Here is a 6,934-nt window from a genome sequence, read left to right on the forward strand (position 1 = left end):
TAAACATCGTGTCCCCAGCCTCCTGTTACCATTAGCCTTAGACACACAGTTCGGGACCCCCTACCCGAGATCCGCCGGTTTTGACACCGACAGTGGCCACGAGGCAGGGGGGTGCGCCTGCCTACCCTAGGCGCGCCCCTGACCCTCGTGGCCCCCTCGTAAGGCGGTTGATGCTCTACTTTAGCCGCAAGAAAGCTATTTTTTGGAAAAATATCTGGGCGAAGGTTTCAATCCAATCGGAGTTACGGATCTCCAGATATAAAAGAAACGGTGCCAGGGCAGAATCTGAGAACGCAGAAACAGAGAGAGACAGAGAGATAGATCCAATCTCGGAGGGGCTCTCGCCCCTCCCACGCCATGGGAGCCAAGGACCAGAGGGGAAACCCTTCTCCCATCTAGGTAGGAAGTCAAGGAAGAAGAAGAAGAAGGGGGCTCTCTCCCCCTTGCTTTCGGTGGCGCCGGAGCGCTGCTGGGGGCCATCACCATCACCGCGATCTTCACCAACACCTCCGCCATCTTCACCAACACCTCCATCACCTTCCCCCTTCTATATTCAGCGGTCCACTCTCCCACAACCCATTGTACCCTCTACTTGAACATGGTGCTTTATGCCTCATATTATTATCCAATGATGTGTTGCCGTCTTATGATGTCTGAGTAGATTTTCGTTGTCCTACCGTTGATTGATGAATTGCTATGATTGGTTTAATTTTCTTGTGGTTATGTTGTTGTCCTATTGTGCCCTCCGTGTCGCGCAAGCATGGGAGATTCCCATTGTAGGGTGTTGCAATATGTTCATGATTCGCTTATAGTGGGTTGCTTGAGTGACAGAAGCATAAACCCGAGTAAGGGGGTTGTGGCGTATGGGATAAAGGGGACTTGATGCTTTAATGCTATGGTTGGGTTTTACCTTAATGATCTTTAGTAGTTGCGGATTCTTGCTAGAGTTCCAATAATAAGTGCATATGATCGAAGAAGAGAAAGTATGTTAGCTTATGCCTCTCCCACATAAAACTTGCTATCGGTCTAGTAAGATAGTCAATTTCTTAGGGACAATTTCACAAATCCTACCACCACTTTCCCACACTTGCTATATTTACTTTATTGCTTCTTTATCTAAACAACCCCTACTTTTTATTTACGTGTTCTTTATTATCTTGCAAACCTATCCAACAACACCTACAAAGTACTTCTAGTTTCATACTTGTTCTAGATAAAGCAAACACTAAGCGTGCATAGAGTCGTATCAGTGGCAGATAGGACTTGAGAGAGTATTTGTTCTACCTTTACATCCTCGTTGGGTTCGACACTCTTACTTATCGAAAGAGGCTACAATTATCCCCTACACTTGTGGGTTATCACCTGTGAGTAACCGAGCACCGCCGTCCGCCATGGCTGGCGAGCCGGTGCTCCCGAGCCTCTCCTGCTCGCTCCAGGGGCACTGACATGCTCCTGGCGCCTCCAGGAGGCTGTCTAGCCACCCCGCTTGCTTGCTCAAGCACTACAACCCCGTTCCGCTTCCGCCCAAGCTCCGGCCGCCGCCTCTATGCTCGCCGCCTCTATGCTCGCCGCCGTCATCTCCGGCGCCCCCGAGGCCTCCTGAGGGAATCCTGTATTAGGGGGTGTCCGGCTAGCCGGACTAAGACCTTTGGCCGGACTCCCGGACTTTGAAGATACAAGATTGAAGACTCCATCCCGTGTCCGGATGGGACTTTCCTTGGCGTGGAAGGCAAGCTTGGTGATACGATATGAAGATCTCCTCCCATTGTAACCGACTCTGTGTAACCCTAGCCCGGTGTCTATATAAACCGGAGAGTTTTAGTCCATAGGACGAACCACAATCATACCATAGGCTAGCTTCTAGGGTTTAGCCTCTCTGATCTCGTGGTAGATCTACTCTTGTACTACCCATATCATCAATATTAATCAAGCAGGAGTAGGGTTTTACCTCCACTGTGAGGGCCCGAACCTGGGTAAAAACATCGTGTCCCTTGTCTCCTGTTACCATCCGCCTAGACGCACAGTTCGGGACCCCCTACCCGAGATCCGCCGGTTTTGACACCAACATTGGTGCTTTCATTGAGAGTTCCTCTGTGTCGTCACCGTCAGGAAGGATGCCGCACCCCGTCTTTAAAGACGGCGCCGTTGCTAAAGGAGCTTTGGCTGTCGGCCAAACTCTCTGGCTAGGCAGGTTTTTGATGACCGCCTGTTCGGTCGCCGCGCCGACGATGACCTCTCGGGCCATCGAAAGCAATCTTCACATCAGCTCGGAGCTTGCCGAGCAGTTAGATCCGACGGAGCTCCTCTCCCTGAACGAGCTCTTGGATCGCATTGCGGCCCTGGGAGTCGCTACAGATTACGGCCAGATTGGGCTTAAACCCGATCAGAGAGAGATCGACTCTCCCCAGGTCACCCATCACGTCGAAGTGGTGGAAGAACAATGCGGCGAGTCTTCGCCCGCCCTAAGGACCAGATGTGTCCGGATTCCTGATCCCTCCAAGCCGGACACCCGTGGAGGGGAGGATGTCTCCCAAACCCTGAACCTAAAGTCAGGCAGCAGGCCTGATTCATTGAATAATGTCCAAGAAAGCAAGCTTCCGAATTCGGAAACCTCTTGGCCCCTGAATCTTACATCGGGCAAGGTTTCGGATTTAAATCCACCCGCCCACCCAACTATGCGGGATTTATCCCGAATACGGCAAGAGCCCGGGGAAACAGTACACCACTACTGGGCCAGATTCCTCCTGGTTATGAACAGGATAAAGGATTGCCGCGAGAAAGAAGCAATTTCATTCTTCTGTAACAACTGCACAGACATCAGAATCCTCAACGCCATAAGTCGCCGCGAAATTACACGATTCGCTGACTTGACATCCATAGTACGAAAGTACTATGCAATTGAAAGCGTTCGGAAAACCAAGGATAAATTCTGGGACAATCCGGCCCCGAATACAACACGAGTCCGAAACAAAAGGGCGCATTATCGCCAGGCATCTGAGCCAAACATCAAAAAACAAAAACCCTCTACAGGGTATGGGACCGTACTGGAGGGATGGCTCAATGGACCCTGTAAAATTCATAATTCAGGGGAAGCCACACCAACTCACAGCCTTAGAGCATGTTGGATACTCCAGCAGGTGGCCCGAAGTGGCGAGGAGCTTCTAACTCCAGCACCCGAAGAATACCTCCCCAGAAATGCCAGTACGGTGTTGACAGTCTTTGAGACCTTCACATCAAACAATGCGAGGAAACGAACGCTCCGCAACCTTGCAGAAGTCTACCAAGTAGCAACAATAAACCCATGGAGTGACACGGCTATTACCTTTAATGCCAGTGACGAACCTAAATTCTGGACAGCTCGAGCACCAGCCGCATTGGTCCTCAGTCCGATAGTGGACGGCTTCCGACTTACAAAGGTACTCATGGACGGTGGCAGCGGACTCAACCTCATCTACGAGGAAACCCTGCGAAAAATGGAAATTGGCTGGAGCCGCATTGAGCGAAGCAACACAACCTTTAGAAAAATATTTCCAAGCCGGGAAGCTTCAGGAAAAATCACACTGGATGTGGTGTTCGGCACGCTGGATAATTACAGATCCGAGGAGGTCACGTTTCAAGTGGCCCCGTTCAGCAGCGGATACCACGCTCTACTAGGGCGAGAAGCATTTACAATTTTCCAAGCCATACCCCATTACGGGTACATGAAGCTCAAAATGCCTGGACCCAACGGAATCATCACGCTCGCAAGTGATCCGGACATAGAGCTCCCCGCCGAAAACAAGACAGCTGCACTGGTCGTGGAGGCATTATCCGAGGCCCTAGCGGCCGAGGAACTAACTGCGTTGCGCTCCACGGTGGACAGGGACAATGTGATACTAGACAAGAGATCCAAGTCCACCTCTTTCAAACCAGCGGACGAAATAGTCAAATTCCAAGTCCATCCAACGGACCCCACAAAAACGGCATCCATCGGGGCACAACTAAAACCCGATGTAGACGCCGCACTCAGAGAATTCCTGCGAGAAAATTGGGACATTTTTGCCTGGCACCCCTCAGATATGCCAGGAATCCCACGCAGGCTGGCTGAGCATAGCCTGAACATCCTAAAAGGGTTTAAACCCGTCAAGCAGACTCTACGGCATTTTTCCGAACCCAAGAGACAAGCCATGGGAGAGGAGCTAGCAAAACTGCTGGAAGCCGGATTCATCAGAGACATAAAACATCCGGACTGGCTAGCAAACCTGGTGATGGTACCAAAGAAGGACAAATCTTGGCGCCTATGTGTCGATTTCAAAGACCTAAATAAGGCCTGCCCAAAGGACCCTTTCCCACTCCCCCGAATTGATCAAATCATCGACGCCACCGCAAGACACGACTCATTGTGTTTCCTCGATGCATACTCTGGCTACCACCAAATCAAGATGGCAGAGTCATACCAAGCCGCAACGGCATTCATCACCCCATACGGCCCATTCTGTTTCAACACGATGCCCTTCGGGCTCAAAAACATTGGCGCAACATATCAGCGCATGATTCAGACATGTCTGGCCAACCAGATCGGCAAAACAGTTGAACCATACATAGATGACGTGGTCGTCAAAACAAAACACGTTGATACTCTAGTAGACGACTTGAGGCTCATGTTCGACAATCTTCGAACATATGACATTAAGCTCAACCCGGAAAAATGCGTTTTCGGTGTACCAGTCGGAAAGCTCTTGGGCTTCATCGTATCCGGTAGAGGAATTGAAGCAAACCCAGCCAAGATCTGAGCTCTGTCACAATTGGATACCCCAAAGGACCTCAAACAAATACAAAAATTGACAGGATGCATGGCAGCTCTAAGCCGCTTTATCTCCCTCTTAGGAGAAAAGGCATTACCCCTCTATCGCCTCCTGCGGCGCACCAAACACTTTGAGTGGACGGATGCCGCCACGGCCGGACTCGAAGAAATAAAAGCCATACTGGCAACAAATCCGGTCCTGGCCGCGCCTAACACGGGCGAACCAATGCTATTATACATCATGGCAACCCATCAAGTTGTAAGTGCGGTGCTCGTCGTCGAACGAGAAGCGGACGGACACAAGTTCCCTCTCCAAAAACCAGTGTACTATATGTCCACTATACTAACTCCATGCAAGTCACGGTACCCGCATTATCAAAAGATAGCGTACGCGATGTTCATGGCATCCCGGAAGCTGCGACACTACTTTCAAGAGTGCTCAATAATAGTGGCATCCGAAGTAACCCTTAATGATATTATAAACAACCGCGACGCAACGGGCCGGATTGCCAAATGGGACATCGAGCTCCTCCCGTTCGACATAACTTACAAGCCAAGGCGAGCTATTAAATCGCAGGTTTTGGCCGACTTCATCGCCGAATGGACTGAAGCCGAACTCCCTAAAGAGTACGGCGCATACTCCAACTGGATCATGCACTTCGACGGCTCCAGAATGTTGGCTGGCCTGGGGGCTGGCTTCGTTCTGACGTCCCCAATCGGAGATACAGTCCAATACATACTTCAGATAATGTACACGGATTCCAACAACGCAGCCGAATACGAGGCCCTTTTACATGGTCTCCGGATGGCAGTCTCCATGGGCATTCAGTGCCTAGAGGTCCGCGGGATTCAAACCTCGCAATATCCCAAATAAATGGAGACTTCGACGCCAAGGATCCAAAAATGGCAGCTTACCGCAACGCCATCTTAAAGATGTCAGCTCGGTTTGAGGGGCTCGAATTTCATCACATAGCCCGGGAAAATAACCAAGCAGCAGACGTGTTGGCATGCATTGGTGCCAAGCGCGAGGCCGTCCCTCCCAACATCTTCCTAGAGAGGTTGTTCAAGCCATCCGTATCATGGGAAGGAGAGTCCGGAAACAATAGCCTGGACACAACCACACTGCCCCTCACCAAACATTCTGACACAGTTGGGGGCTCCGCCAATGAAACAACGCCATCAGCCCACGCAATAATGGCAGTCATTGCCCCTTGGACAGAACCATTCCTAGCCTACCTAACTAGGCAGGAACTTCCCGAGGACCAAAACGAGGCCCGCTGCATAGTGCGGCGATCTAAAGCCTACAAAGTCCACGAGGGAGAGCTTTACAAGAAAAGCACAACCGGAGTCCTTCAAAGGTGTATCTCCGAAGAGGAAGGGCGAGACCTTTTGGCTGAAATTCATGCCGAACTCGGCGGGCACCACACCGCAGCCCGGGCCCTTGTAAGCAAGGCCTTCCGTACCGGATTTTATTGGCCAACGGCCCGGGCAGACGCTCAGGACTTAGTGCAACGATGTGTTGGTTGCCAGTTATTCGCCAACCAAAGCCACATGCTGCCTACCGCCCTACAAACTATACCCATTACCTGGCCTTTTGCGGTCTGGGGGCTTGACATGGTTGGACCCCTTAAAGGAGGAACCCACAAGCAAAAATATCTACTGGTCATGGTGGACAAATTCACCAAATGGATAGAAGCCAAGCCTGTAAAGACGGCCGAATCCGGACCAGTGATAGACTTCATATCCGGGGTCGTACACCGTTACAGCGTCCCCCACAGCATCATAACCGACAACGGCACAAACTTCACGGCCGATGAAGTCAAACTTTGGTGCAACAACATGGGCATCAAGCTCGACTACGCATCAGTCTATCACCCTCAAACTAACGGTCAAGTCGAACGGGCCAACGGTCTCATTATGAGTGGCATCAAACCCAGACTAGTGCGATCCCTCAAGGAATCTAACACGCACTGGGTAGAGGAGCTTGACTCCGTACTCTGGGGGCTGCGGACCACGCCGAATCGCACTACTGGATTCACACCATTTTTTATGGTATACGACACAGAGGTAGTACTACCATGGGACATAATCCATGACTCACCTCGAGTGCGCATGTACGGAGAAAGAGAAGCCGAGCTCGATCCGCAGGAC

Source organism: Triticum aestivum, chromosome 7B (assembly GCF_018294505.1).
Source record: "Triticum aestivum cultivar Chinese Spring chromosome 7B, IWGSC CS RefSeq v2.1, whole genome shotgun sequence".
NCBI lineage: Eukaryota > Viridiplantae > Streptophyta > Magnoliopsida > Poales > Poaceae > Triticum > Triticum aestivum.